This window comes from Osmerus eperlanus, chromosome 15 (genome assembly GCF_963692335.1).
Source record: "Osmerus eperlanus chromosome 15, fOsmEpe2.1, whole genome shotgun sequence".
Lineage (NCBI taxonomy): Eukaryota > Metazoa > Chordata > Actinopteri > Osmeriformes > Osmeridae > Osmerus > Osmerus eperlanus.
The window spans coordinates 11,454,040-11,477,577 of record NC_085032.1 but is presented as its reverse complement, the minus strand read 5'-3'; positions in this window follow the sequence as shown (position 1 = coordinate 11,477,577).

The following is a 23,538-nucleotide window of genomic DNA, read 5'->3' as shown; positions in this document are numbered from 1 at the left end:
CTGACATCCTCCTGAGCGCGCTCAGGATCTCGTCCACATGGGAGTCTGCTGTAGCCAAAACTCACACATGAACACACAAACGTCTAGGAATATCCTCACAAAAATCAGGCCAAGCGTTGTGTGGATGTCTTATTTGTACACATTTCGTTTTCATTTTACAGGGACTCTAAATGTTCAAATAGCAGTAGTATAAAGCACAATGCACAATGCACAATTCCACTCAGCATAACCACAATCTAATCTTAAAGTGAAAGTTGTTTGCAACTTTTTACTCATGTAAGCTAAAATAATGGGCTTACTTTACTTTCCATAGCCACGTGTCAGACACAGAAACGGATAGGAAACTTGTTTTATTTTAAGAGCAGGTCACAGAGTTTGTGCTCTACATTCTTTGAATAGGTGACAATTGTTCCTAGAAATGGTTGAACCGTCAATGTGGTGATAAGCTCACTACAGTTCTAAAGAAGGTAAAAGCTCACTTCCGTCACTTCACGTCCTTTCTGCCGTCTTAAACACAAACAAATGCAAGAGGTTTAGTGACGCAAGGTTAACCTGCTCACCACAATACAAAGACAATTTGTTGCTATAACTCATCTCCAGGTTGCTTTGCAAATGCAATATTGCGCAATTCAAGTGCTGTCATTTAGAAGGTTATATTTCCGGACACTTGGGAAATATTAAAAAAGGATAAACAAAGATCTCTATTGTCTTACCTTCCCATATATTTGACATGGTGAAATAAATATTCTTCAAAAGTGCAAAATCACATCAAGATTCCACTTAACGCTCATTACCATCAAAATGCTGAGGATATACGTTTGGTATCCATATAAAAAATTCTCTCACCTACCCCTCTAAAATCTCCCCCTTTTCTTTGTCTTCTGTTGCTAAGAGCAAGAAACTTAACTGAGATCTTCCGGCAGCTCAAAGTGAAAGTTTACCCAAGAAGACCTCCTCTTGTCAACACTGGGGAATGTCCCATGTCATCTCTGTGGCCCCTTCATATATGTGCGGGTATAACTGGCAGCATATGTGTCAACAGACAGGTAATTTGCTTGTTCCCCCCACCGATGTGCAGAGTTCACCTGACACATTATCCTGCCCCTCCTGCTATGTTTTTTCTGTGGATCAGCTGGTATACACATTTCTTGTGGACCCTGAGTTTTTGGATCCAAAGTTGGTCAGATTGGCCGCACAGAGTACTTCTAAATTTGACAAGAAAAAGTTATATTTGTATGTACTGTTAGTGATACAAAGACAGTTTTGAATTGTTTAATGAATGCACAAACAGGCATTGTGGAAACAAAGGTTTCTGGTACATAGCCAATTCTTTTTGGCTCCAAATATTGTATCTCCATGGTACAGTTAGTACATTCATACATGGGCGAAGCAGACGGGACCCTCTGATAGATATTTTGCATCAGTTTACCATATCACTGTCCTGTTGCACACTTACAATCACCCTTGGCTGTGTGAACAGGGCAGTCTATTTTAGACCAGGAAATCACATGCTGATAAGTATTGTAAGTGAGAGTAGAACTGTTCATTTACTTCCTGATAGTACTCTGCATCTGACCAACCGTGCGGTAGCAAATCCTTTTCCTGGTATGTTTATGAATGGAGAAACATTCACACGTCTGTATACAGACAATTATCTTACAGCTGCAGCGCCTTGTAGTCAACAGAAATATAGTCATGGCAGAGCAAAGCAAATCAATTCTGTGCCGTTAACTAGAAGATTAAACCGTGTCAACACAGGTTCAACACACTATTAAAAATAAACCTTCCACAGAAAATTGAAGACGAAGTTGAGTGAGGTTGAGGTTAAGACTGTTGGTCAAAACTAAGAGTCTGGTAGGCCCCCCCCCCCCCCCCCGGCAGGACCCCCCCCCCTCCATTCTGAAGATTGAGGGGTTGAATCTCCTTGAATGAGACACACTTGCCGTTTGTCACTTAGTTTAGTTTCACACATCTTGAAGGACAAAATACTTCTGACATTGACTCATTAATTTCCCCAGTTTTAAACATGTGTGCTAACTGTAAAAAGCTGGTCTAGGTTTGTGAACCATTCCTTCACAATTGGAGTAATAGTTAATATTATATCAAAGTAAAGAGGAGATTGGATCAACACAACGACATACTGTCATCATAGCAGATGTATGGAATGACAGAGGTGAATATAAATCCTCTCAAATGTTATTTGAAAACAATAAGAATGTCTGCGCACTGAGAGTTACACAGTAAACACCATTTGGTCACAGAGCACCTAACAATTACATTGTCATATAAATTATTGACTAAAACCTCATCTGTCATGACCGCATCTCCATCAACTGTGTGCCAGGTTTAGCAGCACGCCAGGGTTGTTAGAGACTGTCCCTTTTGTAGAACGCTGTGTAAAAACATAGTGACAGATGCCTCCACTGACTTCTGACAGCTTGCTATACACTTCAGCTGCCCCAGCAGCATAAACATACTGTACCTTTGAGGTGTATTCTACTTATTTGTGATTCGATGCCAAGTCTTTGATTAAAGACTTCAGGTTGAATTTACATTGGAAATTCAAGGCCCTTTTACTGTGCCTTGCCATCCTCTGTGTTATTCTAAGAAATCTCCCTAACCCAAACAAAGAGATGACTTTAAATGAAATAAAAGAGGCCGAGCATGGAGGCTAGTGAAGCATGATTCCTCGGGAGTGCTTTCCCACATGTGGGCGGGCGGATGGGTGGGACAGGAGCGAGTAGCAGCATGTGTCCGTGTGGCTGGCTCCTGAGACGAGGAGCGGGTGTAATGGAACGCACTACTGACAAGTGGATGATCTGGACGACCTCCCACCGCTCGGCTGCCTGTGGAACACGGCTGGGAACACAGGCACCTCCACCACCCCCCCCCCCCCCCCCCATCCCGACCACCTCACGGTTCTCCGGTTACTGCGGTAGACGCACAGGGAGCCTCATCTACACACACATGTAAGGAGTACATACACACACACACACACACACACACATATTTACAGTACGCACACTCTCTCTCTGTCTCTCTCTCTCACACACACACCAGGTCAACTGGGACCTGATCCATTAGATAAAGGGATTAAATGACTGCCGGACTGAGAAGTCATTTTAATTGAGGATTAGCTAATAAGGAAATATTAATGCTTAATGGGTCTGTTCTATTTTTACCTGGAGTGCACTGATTGAACTGTGCTCATGGGAAGGGCTAGCGACCTCGTAGCACCACCCTCTCCACCTGTGCTGACCCGCGCCACTGACGCAGGACCATCAGGCCAATTAAGACAACTTAATTAGGGTCATTCATTTCAGATTAGTCAATTAACAAGACAAAGCGCAATCCATTATGTAGGTTCATCTTGAGAGAATTTGTGGAATATCCTGTACACAGTCCATTTTCTACTAAATGACAAAGTCCCTGTACGTACACTCCCTGTTGTGACTCAACATCTGTGCTGTGATTGGATAAGGTGATCCTTGTTTGGTTTCAAATAACGAGAGGCGTTGCAGAGAAAAGGAAGCTTCTAGAAAGTAGGGGCATCTCACTATGACCACAAACCACCACAACAGCAGTGTAGAATGTCTGTTAGTGAAAATGTACAGGGACAAAGAACCGGTATTTTACAGTTTGGTTTCTTACCATGATGTGGCAATAATGACTCACAGAACCTGTGCCCTGTCCTGTCAACATGCAAGGTGCATCAGGTCAGATCAGGTGCAGGTTCTGTTCAGGTGGAGGTTCTGAAAAAAATACAATGTGCAGTATGATGAAGATGATGTGTAGGGTATTTCTGCATTTTAATACTTTGGGGGAATTGATCTTTTGATTCACATATCGCTTTGGATAAAAGCTTCTGCTAAATGACTAAATGTAAACGTAAATTCACCAATGCAATAAATTGCCATGTGATTACAAATGGCTGCATTGTAGTTGTAAGATTTACTCTTTATCCAATAGGCACAGCAATGAAGGCAGATTTGTGAATGAAGCTCTCTTCCTTCCTTATATGGTCTGATTTAGCTGTCGAAAAAAGAAGATCAGGCTAAGAAGGGCTGGTTCCCTTTTACTATACTATACTGTAATATACTGTACTGTACTATACTGTGCTATACTGTGCTTTACTGTCCCATATAATACTATACCATACAATGTGCACCACCGTATACAGTCGTGGCCATAAGTTTTGGCAATGTCAAATGTTGTGTTTTGCAAAATTTGCTGGTTCAGTATTTGAGGAAAAATGTTTTCACATGTTTATATAGAATACTGGAATACAATAAGGAAAATTTCATATTTTTTAAAGCTTTTTTGGGGCGAAAATTTTCAATATATGCAAATAGTTCCCTCTTTTACAGAAGTCTGCTCTTAAAATCCAATCAGAATGAGTGATTTCACCTGGCTAGAACTAGTTCACACTTTCCCCTGTGCTAATGATATGACTTACTGAAATTATTTTAGCAGTCATTTTATGCCAAGGCTCAGCAAGCTTTGCAAACACAAATGTCGCTCCCAATACTTTTGGCTACGGCTGTACTATCAGGACTCAGAATGAATTTTCAGATCAATGTCAAATAGCTGCATCTCCTTTCTTAAAGGAGATTTAGAAGAGATTGGCAGATAAAGAGAATATGCCTTTTTATCTCAGTCTTTGATCAAATCTTTGATAAACATTATTTGATGTTGCATTAGTTTGTTGCCATGCAGTCTGAGATTCTTATCACCTATGTGAAAAACGACTTTTAATGTGACGCTGATTGTCATTTAATGATTCTACTTAGTGGTGACTCAGCAAGGTGAAATGTTAATATATATCAAACAAAGCAAAGAACTCCAGTCGAACGGGCTGGGTCTGATAACATTGGGGTGGACTTCTTTACTTCCTCTTATGAAACTGTAAGTGTTCTTATCTTTATATTCTAACTGATGTTCAAATAACAACTGATCATTTCGAAAGGGATATGCTTTGTCTATATCTATAACCTCGGTCAATATGTTGACTCTCAATAACATGACCACAAAGGCATTGAATCCTCTCACTGTGACTTATTCAATTCAATTCAGTTTGATTCACTTAATTGATCCTGAAGGAAATTCAAGAGAACATTGCTCAGGTTTCTGCATGTGAACACTCACAGAACAAAGATCTGTTCAGGTATATACTGTATACATAGTTATAGAATAAATATAATGCAATTCTTATAATAGTTATTGAATAACTAAATAATTAAATATATAGTAGGTATATGTAATCGGGGGGGGAGTCAGGTGGCTGAGCGGTGAGGGAGGCGGGCTAGTAATCCGAAGGTTGCCAGTTCGATTCCCGGTCATGCCAACTGACGTTGTGTCCTTGGGCAAGGCACTTCACCCTACTTGCCTCAGGGGAATGTCCCTGTAATTACTGTAAGTCACTCTGGATAAGAGCGTCTGCTAAATGACTAAATGTAAATGTAATAAATATTGAATCATTTTTACATTTACATTTAGCAGACACTCTTATCCAGCGTAAGTACAGGGACTTCCCCCGAGGCAAGTAGGGTGAAGTGCCTTGCCCCAGGACACAACGTCATTTGACATGGCTGGGAATCGAACTGGCAACCTTCGGATTACTAGCCCGATTCCCTAACCGCTCAGCCACCTTATTCCCTTATATCAATAGAATACAAACATTACATTTAGTCGACGCTCTTATCCAGAGCGACTTACAGTAAGTACAGGGACATTTCCCCGAGGCAAGTAGGGTGAAGTGCCTTGCCCAAGGACACAACGTCAGTTGGCATGACCGGGAATCGAACTGGCAACCTTCGGATTACTAGCCCGATTCCCTCACCGCTCAGCCACCTGACTCCCTGGTGAGTCAGGTGGCATAGGTGAGCAGTCAGTGGTGACTTAAGACTGTGTGTCACATTGTATAATGTGCATGGAGAACACCAATATGCACACCATAGGGAAGAATAGTCAGACTACCAGTGGTGTTACTACATCTGGCTGACTGTCAGCCTAATGGGTCAAGGCTCCAGATCGCCTGACCTCAGGTGAGAAGTCACACTTTGCCTAAGAGAACCGGACGCAGAGGCGAGGGGCCAGAAGCCAAGGGCCAAGGGCCAGGCCTGAGGCCAGGAGGAGGGTGAAAGAGACAGCACGTTTCACGCCTCTGAGTGTGAACGGCAAACAATACGCCGCCCTGCCTGTGCCAGGACCGGGGATTTAGCCTGTGGCACTTTTGCTGAATGGGAGCACAGACCACTGGCGCTGGTGAACAAACACACAGCCACATCAAAAGGGAGGGAAGGCGTTGACCAGGCTGGAGTGCTGCCGCTGTAGGCAGGAGGGGGAGGCATTGTGACAAGAGGAGGCAGACAGACAGACAGAATGGCCATTCACTGCAGCTTACAGCTCTGGCTCCTCTGTGGGGATTCGCTGGGTCTGACCTTCATGCGTTGTTTAGCCCAACATCCTTGACCTTCTCAGTGTCCACCAACAGGACTGCATGACTGGCAAGTCCGGAGGCAAAGTTTTTGCTAAGCATTCATGGGGATTTTTGGCATTTTGTAGATGTATTAATTTATTGCAGTTGAATCAAACATAAGTCGGCTAAATTTCCTGAAATATTATTTCTGAGTTCGTTGAAAGAAAGTAAAGAAGCCATGTGATGTATCAATAGATCACAATTCTAGTGCTTTGTTGTGAGAAGTTAACTGTTCAAGCGTTATTAAAACGGGTTTTGTGAAAATAACGCATGAATCCTTTGAGAGCCTCTGTAGCAGAGATTCCTTCAGCTCTTAACATTCCTGCTTGTCCTAAAGCCAGTCCCTGTCCTTCACTATATAAACACAGGAGCTCAAAACATGCTGGGCACACAGCAGGCAGGAGGAAATGCTCTTACGCTGCAGTTTACAAATGGTGATCTTGATTCTTTACGGTAAGAGCTCAAATGTAGCTTGAGGTAGGTTGAGGATTTCTCAATTACTAATCTGTAAATTCCCCTCTCTGTGAAGCATGCACAGCAGATTGTGTAGGAAGGCCACAAACACATCTCAAGCTGTCCTGGAGTACTGGGGAAAGATACTGTATGACATCAAATCCAAGAACAGCTCCTGGCCCCAAAAGCCCCTGTAACCCACACCTTGACAGGGGCTGGGGGTGGGGGAAGGGAGGGTACACAGCACCTGGGAACTGTAGTGTTTTTACGCATAGCTTTGTGACGTGTGTGACTGAAAGGTCTATGGGAGAGAGTGTGTGCGTACTTGAATGTAAAAGACAGTTGCGTGCATGTGTGTGTGTGTCTCTGTATCAGTGAGTCCAAGGTTCAGTGGTCGGTTGTGTGTTTGTGATTGTTCACTCGTCTGCAGCCACCTCCGGAGCAGTACAGGGCCATGATAGAGCTCTATGATGGGAAAGTCACTCATCCATCGCCACACTTGGTGTCAGGTTGTCCAGACTCCATTTTTCAAGTTTTGCCAGTAGGTGTGTGTGTGTGTGGGCATCCCAGTTCATTTATTACCTAAAGCGTACATCTTCAGATGCTAACATAGCAGTGAAGCGTAGATATGGGGGGAGGGGGGGGGGGGAGCATGACAGAACATACCAGAAGGAGTGAGGGAGGGAGGGAGGGAGGGAGGGAAAGAGTTTTTCCTTGTCTTCCTTGAGGGTTTAGGTTGGTTGAGGGGCAGTTCTATGGGCATATGTGAAGCCCTCTGTGACATGCTTGCGTGTAAAAAGGGATATACAAATAGATTTGATTTGAAATTTGATTTGAAAGAGTGGGGGTTGGCAGTGCCTCCTTTTAACTAGATCTGTTTTCTTCAGCCTCTCTCTCGCTTTGATATCTAATTGAGTTTAAAATGAAATAGAGTGAGAGGACAATGGAACAAAATGAGTCACACAAAACATGACATTTACTGTGGTTGCACATACCAGCGGGATAAAGTGAGGGACATTATAAGTGATGCTGAGTGAACTTGATGAAAGCTGTATGGAAAGGCAACAGGTGTGTGGGCGCAGACAGCAGGGGAAAAAATACAGTGAGCCAGAAACAATGAACCAAATCAGTGATGAGTCGTATGTAAAGGAGTCTTGTTTCGTTTGTTCGGAAACACTTGAATGACTCAAATTGGTCTTTTTGAACTTCAAAATACCTCTATACTTTAACGATATGTATCTCTTTTTTTTTAAGGGGTAAGGAATGCAGGTATGTAACATGTTTGTCAATGTTTAATGTCCTCTTTCCTTCCTTTACATTTCTCTACTTGTGTCTCTTCAGAGGTAGTTAAGCAGATCTCCCAGGTTTGAATTAGTTTTGAATGAGTAAGTCTGGTGGCAGGGCAACAGGAAAACATCACACAATAAAAAGTACAGTAAAATGTGCTTTTGATAAACGTTTGAGTGATTTATTCAGACTCGGGGCTCCTGGTTCAGAGAATGTGATTGACAGAAAGCTGATTACACGGAGATTAAACGTGGAAGCTTCTGGCAGTCTGACATCAAGATACAGAGACATGGAGCAAAGGAAAAAAGGAAAACAGAACCTATTCCATATTTCAATTCATATGAAAATATAATACATTCTCTTGACAAACACATATACAGTACATGTATAATCAGTCCACATTAATAGATGGTTCTGGTCTTCGTGTAAACTTACACAATACAGTACAGCACCTTATACAGTATGTGCTCCTCTGACTGAATAATTTGGATTTCTGAAACATGACTCAGGACATACTGTAAATCAAGTGGTTAACATGCCCTCCCATTTTTTGCTCCCTGTCTACTCTCTGCTTGGCCTATTCTCAAGCCTGACTGTCTGCTGTTTTGTGTTTTAGGGTTGGGTAACTTTGCACACTGTTCGCGGCTCTACAAGGGACGGCTCCTTTAACTGAGCTGCGGATGGCCAACGTGACAGTTGTAACACTAGGTACTTCCCGACCACACATCACAGTGTGCACTACCCCAGGGGCCCCATTCAGGGTGGGTCTTTCTTGAATATTCATTATGACTGAAAGGAAATAAGGAAATGGGCAGTTTAGTAAGCTGTATCTACAACCTGTTTGTGAGTGATTAACAGAATCAGAACACCCTTTCCTGAAAGAGTCCCAAATTAAATTGGCCATTATGTTAATAGCTGGAAGTAAGGGTTACAGAGTAAAATGTGATTAATTATAATCTAAATATCCTTAGTGGTTCCTTCCAAGATGCATTATTTTCTTGCAGGCCCAAGTCTTTGACAGATCTCTGTGTCCTTGGGTGCCCTGAGTGGGGTCTTTAACAAAGCTCCTGCAAAACACAGAGAAGAAACGTGTCAGAGGTGCAATGAACGAGCAACAGCTACTGATATGACTGGTTAGCATAGTGTTCTTCAGATGGCAGGCATTTACCAGAACCGGCAGGTCTGTCACAGTTTAACAGCGCCTGCATCAAATATACTTTCAGGTCCACTTATGAATCAGTGAAATCCAAAAGCAGAAGTGACTGAGAGATCTGCAGACAGAAGAAATATCAGAACAAGACTGTCGGTGCCTTTTGGTTATGAATAGAGGGTGCTTTAACAGTGTTCTCATGATCTTCACTGTCTGCTATAGACCCTTGTTACTTGTGGTGTTTTGACAGGCACTTGTGAAGCGCATGTTCGAACCATTTAGTTATCTTTTAACAGGCACCCTCATCTATTAGGTACACCTAACGACAGGAGTCACGATGTCCAGTGAAACTGAAAACTAGCAGAACAGAATGAAGATTGTTTTTGACAGGTCAAGCTACCGTCTGTTCAGTTCCTGATACTGATTTTTGCTGAGGGGAATATTTCTTGTCTGGGATGTCTTGTACTCTAAGCATGTTGCACCACAATTGGTGATTCGCAATGGGTGGTTTGACAGGACTATGAGGACCGTTGCTTGCACATCTACAGCACGTTTGTAGTGAATGCAAGAAAGAAATCTGCTCAAGATGTGTACAAATACTACTGCGTTTCTCTTTGTCCTCAGCCACGTCCTTGGCCTCTTTTTAAAAAATAGGCCAACTCTTTGTCAAAAACTAAACCTCTTCCATGCAGTCTACTGTAGGTGAATGCTAAAATGACTAAATGTGAATGACATCCTTTCAAGGATATCTCTGTTTTCTCAAGACCATTTTCAATATAAGATGTTCTGTCAGAGTTATGAAACACAATAGCCTGGGAACACCTGAAAAGCCAATATATCCTCATATATTATATCAGGATTCTGTGTTTGCTGTGGTTCACACTGTGTAAGTAACCCTGGTTGGTTGAGTGAAGGAGAGGTTTTGCTGCTAGTGTAGTATGTAAACATGACTTTATGACACATATATTTCCCAAGGGTGCTGTATCCAATGACAGATATATATAGTAGACATACACAGTTTTCTTACATGAACCCCTCACCAACGGGAAAGCCTCCTTTCACATATCGTGTTCCCTCTGACATATTGATTGCCCTGATCATTGTCCCTCATGTCCCCCTTGGCACCAGTCACGCCCCTACAGGGGGCGTGACTGGTGCCAAGGGGGACTGGTGCTGGACAGTGACTGGTGCTGGACAGCTGACTAGCTGCTAAGGTATGGAGGTCACACGTCTGTACAGATGTATTTGCAGGCGGGTGACAAACCAATGAAAGGAATGCGCATGAGAAAGGGAGGGGGTCGCAAACAGGACCTGACTGGAGTAAAGAACGGCGTCCGCCGCCTCCGCCCCCAGCTCATGTGATGTTATCCGCTCGCGATGTGAAGGCGACCTGGCTAAATCAGCGCGGGGGTAAGCCCTTCACTGACAGACACACGTACGAGAGAGGACCACCACTGGAGCAAACGGCAGAGATAGAGGGAAGGAGAGAGACAGAAACTGAATGAGCACCTAACAGTCATTCCCTGACAGATACTGTACATGCACTTTCTTGTATGAACTCTGACTGACCAAAACCACAGAGCAACCGCACTGCAACTGTTAGAGCGCCGGAGCGTGAAAGCAGTTGCTGACACCGGTAACTTTCCCTACACGGCGCACGGTTGGATGAGGATGAGGAATCCCATTGGACGAGGTGTAAATTGAACCAAGTCACCTGACTATATTGGTGCCACATAGGGCTGCCAGGTTCTCAGTAGTTCATACAGGGGGAAAGCTAGCTGTGGGGGGCGATGGAGGTGTTACTGTAGCCGTGTCTGGAGCTCACTACTCAAGTGCCTTGTGGATGCAGTTCCTTTTGACCTGAGAACAGCAAGTCATTCTGAAACAAAAAGTATTACGGAGCAGTGTCACACTGCCGTTCGCTTTCAGATTCTCACTCTCAGAACTCCATCCACTAAACTCGATGCAACATCAGTTCAGTGTCACCACTGCAGGAATCAGGAACGTTTTAAAGCATGATCAATTTCATGGAAGGTTTCTGTCGTCTGCTAGCCTAAATGTGACATTGAGCCTGGACCTGGTCTGGGCCAGTGGGATCGAGGACCATCTGCCTGTAACTAGTTTAGTATAAGGAACGTCAGCCCCTGCAAGTCATCTGTCAAACTCCAGGTGCTACCCATCTCGACTCAGCTATATGATCCATGTGGAATTTGCAACAGTATCCATGCCAGCAGTTGCCATGCTAGTTGCTGGAGTGGGGTGGGGCGGGGGGGGGGGTTTCAACGATCTGCTGCCCGTCATTCATCGACAGCAAGCTCATTACCCACAGGCCATTAGAGCAGATTAGCACGCCGGGGGCCCCCGTCAGCGGAAATGATCATGGGGTCAGGTTAAAAGTCTGACCTGGGTGAGAAAGTTCAGACAACCTCCTCTGTCCACCACAGCAGTGTACTGTCAATACACTGGTTGGCTGAGTCAGACCGTACACAGAGGGAAGACAACCCAGTCACCAGTCATGTTGGGAGCTCAACACTGAGGTGTACTTTTGTATTGTATCTGATAAACATCCCACTGACGCCCACCAGTCCAGCCTGTGTCCACCCTCCGCACACACACAAACACACATGCATAAATACACACTGAGGAACAGACATGGCAGCAGGGAAACCTTGTCACCTAACGGTGTGTGATGATGTAGTGTCCTCTGTGTGAATCCTGGGCCAGGCCCTCCTAAAAAGAGATCAGGCTCATTAGTGCTCTCAGTTTCAGGGATTACCCCCACACACACACTCTGACCTACATCTGCTCCAGTGGGCCAGGGCCAGGGTTGTAGCAGTGGCTGTTGGGTAATGTAGTAGGACTTCCCAGATGGATGAAAGAGCCAAGCCGACTTTATGACAGCCAGACTTTTCTCTCTCCCACTTAGAGAAATACTGCCGATCCCTCAACATGTCATAACTGCCAAGTCGCAGCAGAAATAAATTGGTGAAATGTTAGCCCCTCTTTGTAATGACCAAGCATTGCTAATGTTTCCCCTCACACAACTGCTTAGCTCATAAAAGTCAGTTTTCTGAAGCCAAAGACCACACAGCTAAAACATGCCCTTACTTCAGTAGGCACCTACCATAGGACAGTGAAATACAATATTCACTCCCGTTTGGTAGAGTTATACCAAGGAAACACATGAGGAAAACTGAACCCACTTCTTATACCTAGATTCTGTGGCGTAAACGGAACCGAACAGCTGATGGCGAGGCCATGTCAAATCGGGAGAGCTATCGCTCAGCTCTCAGGCAACGAGAGCCTTCCTGCTCGTCCATGTCTTTGACAGGAGGTGCCATTGACGCCATCACAGCTGCTGCGGCCAGCCGTCCAATAGGGAGGGAGAGAGGACGCCCCTCCAGCTGAGGGCTGTAAATCCAGGACGTTAAAACCTGAAGGCCTGACCCTCGTCTCGACAGGTGCAGACCTAAAATGAATGGAGAAGCGTTTTCTTTTACAACGACTTAGAAGGAGGAAGACAAGGATCAGAGGAGGATTGAGAGTGTGTAACTTATGATCGTCAAATGGTTTTCTTCAAAACGCAAAGTATTTGCATCTCAAACGGCTAAATAAATAAATAATCCATGTTATGTACTTGGTGTTGTATATCCTGTCCCATTGGTTTGTAAAATGATATTAAAGGTTTCAAGACTCTCTTCGCTTTATGACTCTTGCATAATATTTATTATAGCCTGAATTAGTTTCTTTCATTGTTGCTACACACTCCAACTGTCGAAAAGAGGATGGCTTGTTAACCAGATAACCCTCACTTATCTAGTGGTCAACAACTGCCAAACGGCAGTTATTTACAGAGTTACTACTCTAATAAAAAGTACATGGTGTTCTCACAAGGCAATGACAACAGCCTTAATCTGTAATAGATCCAATTGTTTCTGGCCCAGAGGGCTATGATTCTCTGCTCATGATCATTTTTTTTCATTTTCATTTCCAGTCATTATGTATGCATCCCACGCAAATCAAATAAATGAACAGCCACCCTTTACATTAGTATTCAGGGAGAAGAAGTTCAACTTCCTGCTAAGTGAATAACGTTATTGTCATTCTAAAAGAATCAGGCGCAAAATTTGAGTCTGTTTGTCTCCTGACTCCTAATTTGCTCTTCCTCTGAAAAACCCCCCAAGCGGAATGACAGTGCGCTAGTGAAGAACCTAATGGTCGCCTCAGTATATAACCCAACAATCTCAAGTCATCCTCCTACATTACTGGATCGTTCATCCGCTGTACTTACAAGCAGACACATTTGAATGTCTTCATTTGTACGTCAACCTACAATTGTTAAATGTGCCAAAACATGCCTGAAGAGCCTAACTAGACGTCATTCTAAAACTTTCTTCTGGGAATGTCTGTGTGAACTTGCATGCTCTTTTAGGGTTAGGGACATTTGCATATCAGTTGCACATACACCTTAACCATTGTGTTTCCCATAATGTGTTTGTCATGAGGTAAAACCAGTCAGTTCCTAACTACGTAAAAAAATATTCATATCAGTTTGAGTCACTTGTTTTAAACATTACTTTAACATGACTTTTGACAGTGATCTTTGCGGCAATGTCAACTTCTATGTTAAGATAATATGGCAATGACACCAGCTACTTTAAATACTCATCTAAAAGAGGGCTCTTACATTCTGAGACAATAAATCCTAAAATGCATGAGGGGTCTCCCCCTTTGTGAGGAAGTCTGGACAGTGGACCAACACTGACATTTGAGCCCCGTCAGTGACCTCGTGTCTGCGGGAATGACCCCCATCAGTTGACCTTTAATACCGGTTATCCCTCAGACAGTCTGTCAATTGGATGATTGACAGTGACTACTGGCAGAATTAAGACTAACCTGTCCCTTATGGACAATATATTGTGTATAGACTTACACTGAATCTTAATTCTAACAATCTGGAGACAGTAAAAATGGGTCCAGTACCATATGTCCTCTATTCAACATTGAACACTAACTACCCACATGTGCCACAAATTAATTGGCCATGTTTATCTTTATGAAGCCACTATTGGTTAAAAAGAATGTTAGTTCAGCACTTTATAGGGCAGTAATGTGGGACTTATTGGACCATGAACACTCAAATATGGCAATTTGCTGCCAATTCTTTTATCTATGTATGCAGATACAGTATATAGAACAAACACACACACACAGACACACAAACACTGTGTGCATTATTAGGAAGTGCAGGAAAATCTTCCATTCATTTCTTTTGGGTGCCTTTGAACTCTGTAAAACATAGAAGGCTAAATATTTACACATCGACCCGTACTTGTTTAATGTCGGAGACACAGTTGCGTCGTAGAGTAAATTAATAAAAACAGGGTTCAAACAAAACACCTCCAGGAGGCTGATGACTACCAGGCCACACTGCGCTGCACTGCTCCCAGGTTCAACCTCCTTTTGAGGGCATGGCGAGTCAGGGGAGGTGGCTGGGGGGGGCTCAGCGCTCTGCTGACAGGGCTGTCTCTCTGAAAAGAAGAGATCAGTGCATTTAGAGTTGGCTCAGGCTCAGAGAGATTAAGCGTGGAGGTGTAGCCTTGTGTAGTGCCCTGTCAGGACATTATGGGACGTTGGACAAAGGAGAGCCTCCAACCATCTGATCATATGCCAGCATGTCACTTCTGAGGTGGAACCACAAGCGAACAGGTGTAGCAGCAGGATGTTCATATGTTATATATTGATGTGTCTGTATCTAACCTGACACCTGGACTTGGCTGCTGTTCAGAGGTTGGGTTGACAACGAAGGTTATGAACTCGTACAAGAAGAGACAGAATGGAGGCAAAAAGAGATAGAAGGGGGGACAGAGAAAGCGATAAAAGAGAGGGGGAGAGGGAAGGAGAAAGCGACTAAAGGAATGGACAGAACATAAATAGAAGGACTTCATATTCTCCTGATGAATCCTTGATTAGTTCACATGCATTTGGGTGTTCAGGCTAATGATCCACATACGTTGACCTCTCATTCATTACTAATGCAGGGAAGTGTCTGTCTCTGAGCACTGAGTATGTGTGTAAGTGTGTGCACGTGTACATGTGTATGTGCATGTGTACATGTGTATGTGCACATGTGTAAATGTGTGTGTGTATAGATATTTAATTGAGATGTTTGCAACGGACCCATTTCAAGACTAATCAGTTGCTCACGGTCCACTGAAGTACTTACACAGACTAGCTCCTGATGATCTACTGCAGTTTCATCTGTGTGTAATGGTGGCAGATAACGGGTGGCTATCTCTAACAACAGTCCACTGTGAAGACTAAATCCATAAATTGAGATTCCTCAGGTCGAATGAGTCCTACTGAAACAGTTAGTTTGTAGTCCAGCACAATGAACATTTAACTAGGTGGTTAAGACAACCAACGGACGTTTAAAGAGGGTCCTTTTTCACAACCACTTTCTTGGGAAGGCCGCTTCATAATCTGCTGTGCAGGTACTGTTTAGAAGTGATTCAGCAGCAACTGAAAACGTCTCGTGGTTCTGCGACTCCCTGATAGAGACTAACAGCTATCAGCACAGGCAGGAAAGACAAGCCCTATCCACGGAATTCAGTCAGCTCAGTATTAGGACAGCGCCAACACAGAAAATAAAGGATCCTTATGCAAGATATTTACTGAAGCCTTAATGGATTAAATACAACATTTTGTATCTAATAGATATCATGGAGCACTATGTTCAATGACTAAAGAGTGGCAGGAAATGGTCAGCTATGAGTCAGTCACTAACAATCTTTGGAATCTGTGTGTTGCACCCTTGAACATGTGCTATGAATTGAAATCTCCTGACTTTTAGTCTGTCCAGGAGAATGGGGGGCTGTACAGTAAACCGTTGGAGCCTGAGCAGCATTTTTCAGATTCTGCAGAACCTGATTAGATTTCAGGAAGACGTCATCCCAGCACAGGAAATCAGTGTGCCACACTCTGAGCTCTCTAGTCTTCAATACATCGAACAATTGCTAAAAGATTGACTAAGACTACACCTCATAGTGTCAGAGTTTCCGACCTTGATGAAAGCAACACATTCACAAATGTCCTATTCAGTGATCCACATATTTGGCCTGAATCTAATTACTGCATCATCTGAGAGCAGGCCTATACAATGACCTTCGTAAGAGGACACGCACACAATGTATTGCACACTAGAGGCCTGGATGTCCTTTGTCACCAGAAAACCTCAGAGTCTGTAGCAGGACAAGGATGGTCCCTGTAAATGTACTGGTAGCTGCAGTATGCACAGTGCACAAAACCCCATAGGGACAACCAGGCAACACACAATGCCAGATGCCGATTCCCCTGCAGTGGAGAACAATACAGCTAAAGCTACAGTAAAGCTGCGGCAACACAGCGGCATTCTTTCCCTGTGAGAAATAACGGGCCATCGATTTCTGTACGTCTAGCAACTCTGCGGCCTCAGAGGTGACCTGTGCACCGGCCTGCCAGGTCGCTGTGCTCTGAAGCCTGTGAGCTGATGAAGATGGAGGAGGCTGGAGAGAGGGAGGCAGGGGAGGTGCGAATGAGTGCCGGGCCCCCAGGGGGCCCATCTGTTCTGGGTACAAATCAACGGGCCCCCAATCAATGGGAAAACAGGGCGGCTCTCTTTTTCCCTACCAGCTCCCCCCCCCCCCCCCTCCCCGTAGACAGGACTATTTATCAGAGCCGAGATGAGCCGGCTGGTCCCACAGCCACGAGACAGCAGCCCTCCTATTACTGCTCCTCCCACATCAGCCCCATTAGTAAAGGGCAGGGGTGGGAGCTACTGCCGGTGAGTGGATTAAGGATTCCTCTGCTTTTATCATGCTGTCACCCTCCACCTTTTCCACCTGTCTCCCGTAAGAACACTAACACACCAAAAGGTGAGATGGGCGGAGCGAAGGGGTGATTAATGGGCTGTTAGTAAACTAACCTATTAGTTAATATTTGTTTGGGATTTTTGTTATTTGAGGATGGGGTGTGTAGAACTCAGAGGGTGGAGGTTTACTTTGGCTCCAACATTTCATACCATATCCTTCTCTCAGAATGCAGGCTAGCCCTTACAGTCAAGGAGAGTAATTAAACTTTTCAAAGGAGTCCGACATGAGGTGGCAGTCTAAAGGTTCTCTTTCCTGTGTGCTCTGATAGGCACAGGGAAGCATTGTATCTCATCCATGGAGATAAGATAGACCTGTCTCTCTGTCATGGCTGAAATGAGAGGCCAGGCCATGGAAAGAGAACAGCCATGCAAACAAAAAAATTGAAAAAAAGAAAGATGTTGCACTTTAATAGTATGATTCAGCAGTGGTATCGCTTTCCCCAGATGGCAGGCTGTTGTCTATCTCCTATTGCCTTACATAGGGGGGTGTAGAGAGAAATCAGATCCCCCTGTTAAGGGACAGGCCGTCAGCACACCAAAGGGAAGCCGATCAGTGTCCTCAACCTGCTATCGGAGCCAAAAGGAGAGGGTGTGTGGGCGGGGGCTGTCTGTGACACACCATAGAAGTATTAGACCCTGAAGGGAAAGGATGGACACTCTACACTGGTTCATGGCTACCCAGTGACCTAGTCAGACCTAAACAGGAGGACCTTGTCAAGCTGGTGTGTGGTGAAGGTGGCAGGTCACACATCCTTAATGAACAAAAAAGCTCTAAGGTCCCCCCCCCCATCAACCTTTTCTCCACAATGCTTCTCGCTTTCTTGATGTTGTTCCCCCTTGTAGCCCTCAACCTTATAAAGAAACACACAGCCATGCAGACAGTTCAATTTCGTGACCGAGAACATGCTATTGGGTTACCGTGACAGCCCAAGGATATACTAGTCTACATGGTGTACATTTGGCAATCTGTAGGTGTGAAGGGTTGCCCTGGGACATGTGGTGACCCTGCGCCAGTGTCCACTCTCACAGCTGGCGAAACACCATGGCCGACACACCGCTCACCTCCGGAGCCAAGTGCTGTCACACTCAGTAGTCATGCCAGCCTCTGAAATAACACGGCCAGACGGAGCCAGGGAACACAGGCGAAGACAGAAGACCTGGCTCTAATAATACACCTGAAGAGTCAGGTAGACATGGAATGAAGTCATTTTTTAGATCGAGTTCTGGAATAGAGTCCCTCTGGCTACTATCGCCTGGAGGAACAAATAATTATTTTTTCAGAGTTCAAATGCACATGATTCAGGCAACAATAAAAAAAATCCAACGTTGGTCTTTGTTGAAAAAGTGATTTTTGTATGATTTCCGCTCTGAGACTGGCCTGGAGTAAATGTGAATTAACCTTTCAGCAGACACTGAGGAGTGTCATTCAGGCTAATGAATGCAGCCAGACAGGGAGAGGGGTGACCTCCGACCCCTGTTGAGCGCCTGATGGAGTGACTTGGCACGTGCCCTGAAAAAGGGCTATTAATATTTCATTAACATTGTTTTAATGCTCATTAAAGTGCTCTGTGAACTGGCCCACATACTGTCAGTACACACGATACTGCATGGGGTCGGATCTCACCCCGTAATACCAATTAATGAATGGAGGCGTGCTGCTCGATGAGACAGGCAGATAAGACATACCTGGGTTTATATTTCCCACGGTGTGTGTTAGAAGGCAAAAAATGCTGTGGGTGTTTAAATGTTGTTGTCCATCATATCATGAATGAAACATTCGTTATCTTTTCTTCCCAATGAAACACTGATATGTCAAAATTAGGGGTGGGAATCTTTTGGTACCTCCCGATTCGAATCGATTCTTGGGTTCACACATCGATTTTTGCGATTTTTAATGCAAAAAAAAAATATATAACATAAAAAAAAAAAATACAAGTACAACGATGTTTTACATTTGTGAATCGATGTGAATCGCTAGAAGACTGAATCGCGACTTAAATGTGAATTGATTTTTCCCCACACCCCTAATCAAAACCTTAGTTTTCCATTTCCTTTCTGCATTTGTCAGTTCAAGAAAGTGATTTTTTGGAATGTGCACAAATGTTTCTCTTCAACTGTTTGATATACCAATGTATGTAGCTCAGTCTGCCAGTTGGTATGAATCATTGTTCTTTCCCTTGTTGCTGAAGGTAAATGGACAACAAAATCAAACATGTTGTTGGCAGAGTGTGACTCATACTGTCTACACAACCTGGAGAGTGGGGCAAGATCTCTATCCTGCTGCCCTTTCTATGTCTCCCTATCTGTCCGCCAAAGTCCATTCTGACTCATACTAATGACCTTATTAGGTTGTATGTATGAGTAAAATATAGAGGAAGAGACAGAGAAAAAGAAAGTATACCGTACTTCTGTACACCCAAAAGTGCATTTTGCATCATTGCAACTCACTGTGTCCTTTTTGACTTGTTCATTCAGCAGACACTTCCTGCACTTTCCTGAGCCTCCTCCGCTGCTTCTCCTCTCGCGCTCCCTTACTTCCTTCGCTTCCTCCTGCTTCCTGTCTGACTACGTAAACTTAACACAGGGCTTTATTGACTCACAAACCCCCTGCATAAAAAGTGACTGTGTGATTGTACATCAAGGCAGCAAAGCCCTCAAAGGAGTGTTAGGGGTAATCCAGCCAGTATCCCACACCATGATGGGGATCACTGGAATAAAACACATGACAGAACTGTCTCTCCATCCTGCTCTGCTGGGACTGCCCCCACACATCCAGATACAAAAAGGCCTACAGATTCCAGCCATTCAGCAGCTTTTTATCAGTGTTCCATCTGAGCACCGATTGACCAACAGCCCTGAAAAGTCGCATTGTGACAAAGGGCTTTTCAGGCTGACTTTTACTGTGAGATCACTGCAGTCGTGTTTGGAATCCAAACACATTGGAGAGCCCACGGACGAACCTTCAACACTTGAGTTTCTCTGTTTGCAGGATTCTGCTTCTGCCATCAAAATGTCAAGAAAACATTTGACTATTTACATGAAGCCGTTCCATTTATGTATAAGGCCAGCAAGGTTATGATGTCCGGTGATGGTATTCAGATCTTCAAAATGCTGTGTGCTGTGGAACACATGATTGTTTGGAAAAATAGTGAAAGAATTACACGTGCATACAGATCCATAACCCAAAGTCTATGACAAACTCTTTCTCTCCCAAAATGTTCTGTCGTTTTCTCTTTTCCTCCCTTATCAAGTTAAATGAGTTGTAAACCTGCTTATAGCTAACCAGTGACTTCACTCACCAGAGGGAGTTGCAGGGTTACATAATAATCAGATGTCACCCCCACAAAGCACAAAGCAAACGCTTTCAATCACAACAGAAACATTCCTAGGATCTCGCTCTTACTTTGAACAACTCTCAAATTCTACTGTTGCATCCACATTCCCTCATTCATTCACACATACAATCCCTGGCTGTATATAAATACTGAATGTATTTTCATCCACTACACAATAATTTTCTACTTTGAAAGTACACAAGATGATTAAGAGTATCAACTATTGGGACATGGCCAAGTCTGTAGAGCAGCTGTTCCCTGTTTCTAGAGTCAAGCTTGGTGGGGGGGGGGGGGGGGGGGGGAACCCCAGATCTGAAGCATCTGATAGCCTTAGAGGTTTGCTGCTTTAAGGTGTTCTAAAATGCTGCCTGTAGAGTACAGCTCCTCTACTTCTCTACAGCCTATGTCTTACTGTGCCTTCTGTGCCCCGACTCTCACACAGCAAACATTGTGCAGGGAAGCTCTTGGCAGTCAGACCAAGGTCCCTACTGCCAAAGACAACACAGACTGGCTGCCGACTAATGGACAGGGAGAATTAGAGTGCAAGGAAAGAGAGGGATGGAGAGAGAGAGAGAGCTGAGGGGAGGTAGGGAAAAGGGGGAGAGAGAACGAAAGAGTGAAAAAGAGAGAGGGTGAGAGAAAATAATAGTAGAGACAGAGAGAGAGAAAGAGGGAAAATCCCAAATAGGAAAGTGATGAGGTCATCTGAAAATCATGATGCTGTAAAATGAGACCCAGGCAGAGAAACAGATCTCCCTCTCTGCCAGACGACACCACAGCCTTCTGAGGGAGTATCAGAGAGCTGCATCGCCCCCCCCCCCCTTCCCCCTCTACCTCGCCTCTCTCACTAAAAACACACATTCTTTTCAGGGAGCCTTACGTAACAGCATGCCTCCCTGTATCCATGCCCTCAAACGTGTGTATACAGTCCAAACGGGAGTGAGACTACAGCCTTAGACCGGTTGACTCTGGTCTGTTATGTAACAGCGATTCAGTGCACTTTCACCCACATATTATCCATGCTCAAAAGCAAGGACTATATTAGGGGTAATGGCTATGTTGACAGGAGCGAGTGTACAAAATGTAAGTTCCATTGATTTCAAGGAAACAGTGAGACACTGCAGAAGTGTCTTGGCAGATGAAATTAATTGTACTGTATCTTCCTTATCTTACTGGTAGAGAAGAATAAGACAATAATAATATGATGACAACTGGTTGAGAGGGATACTATCTCCTCTTTCTAGATATGTTATTTGACTTGATAGGAGAGATAGGTCGGCACTTTAAGATTTACTTAACAATTTAGCCTGAATGTAGAACAAACAGACATTAAAACCAGTTGATCATTGACTGGGATTGGGAGGCTAACATGACAGTTGTGACATGTAATTCATGAGTTGTCATGTATAACTGGAACCTAACCTGGAGGGAGAACAACCTTGAGTTTAGATAGCATAAACAGATTACACAGATTGACCACAGAAACCTTTTGATCTATATTCTGCGCGCACAAATGACTGTAAACAGATTTACAGGAGTCTCTTGCAGAGGCATAACATTAGGGTGTGCTTTTAAAGGGTCCACAACTGACCCCTTTGAAGCAAAGCGTGACACAACCAGGAAGGTGCTGCACATGCCACAGAGGGATCAACACCTGGACTCTGATTCTGATTCTGACTTGCATAACAGGATCCGAGGACACAGCAGTTGAAAATGTATCTGCAATAATGGGGGTGATATCAAAATGTGTCACTATGCAACATGCTGCAGTTCTGTAACTCCATTGTTTCGTTCATTTTTCAAACACATTCATCAGAAGTGTCAGTATTTTCCGTAACACTACCCACAACAATGGGAAAATGGCACCCGCCACTGTCACACTCAGGTGGTGGAGCAGACGGAGCATAAAAGAGACAAAAAAAGCCAGAATGACAGAGTACTGTTATGTACCATTATTAAACCTGGTGTTATCATGCTGTGCAGTGCCAAAAATAACCAGGCAAATATTAAAAAGTGGGCCTTACAATGAACATGTTACTTTGGAAGCATAGTTTGTCATGCATAATAAACAGAGAAAAAGAGTTTTAAGTTCAAGCTTGATAATGTTTAGAGTTATGTAGGCTACATAGAGTAGCCTAGATGTCCCAGTAATAGCTATTCAGCAAATAGATTCAAACCAAACACAATGTACTTACATAAAGCAACACTCCTTAGAACAAAATACTGTACATTTGAGAACGTTAGCTAATCATATTCATGATTTCAATTTACTGCAACATATTACAACAAATCATCTGGCTGCTATCATGAAATGATTTAGGTTGAGCATTTAAACATCGATACAAAAGCATTGTATCGCAGAGACTGATAATATCAATAATGCTTACCCTTCCATTCAGGTTGCATTTTTGAAATATTATTTATATTCCATTACCGATTAATAAAGTGCGTGTCTTTGAGACACAAATCTCGACCTCATTTCCATGTGCTCGCGACCACGCGCTCCATGGAGCGCTCTGCATACAGTCAGATACAGTGAGTGACGTCACGGAGGGCGCTCGCTTCAACTGCAGATGTGGAGACTGCTGTATAATGACAAAATAATGTCTGTCATGGTGCACCCACGTTCCAAGAGGGAGGGTAGGTGGAACCGGAGAGCTGTTCGAATGGAATACATTTGTATATGACTTAGCTGACTGCATATGCCCTTCTTCAATTCTATTCAATTGAAATCTTAAAACAGATTATATAAAAAATTGGCAGTAACAATCAGAGCGTCACAACCAGAAACATACATATACATATAAATATACGATCAACGGCTACAGCATGATGTGGGAGGCGTGCAGGGCAGATTGCAGTCGTAGGTCAGGGTGCAGCTTTACTCCAAAACACTTTCATAACCATGGGATGAAGGACCACAAGC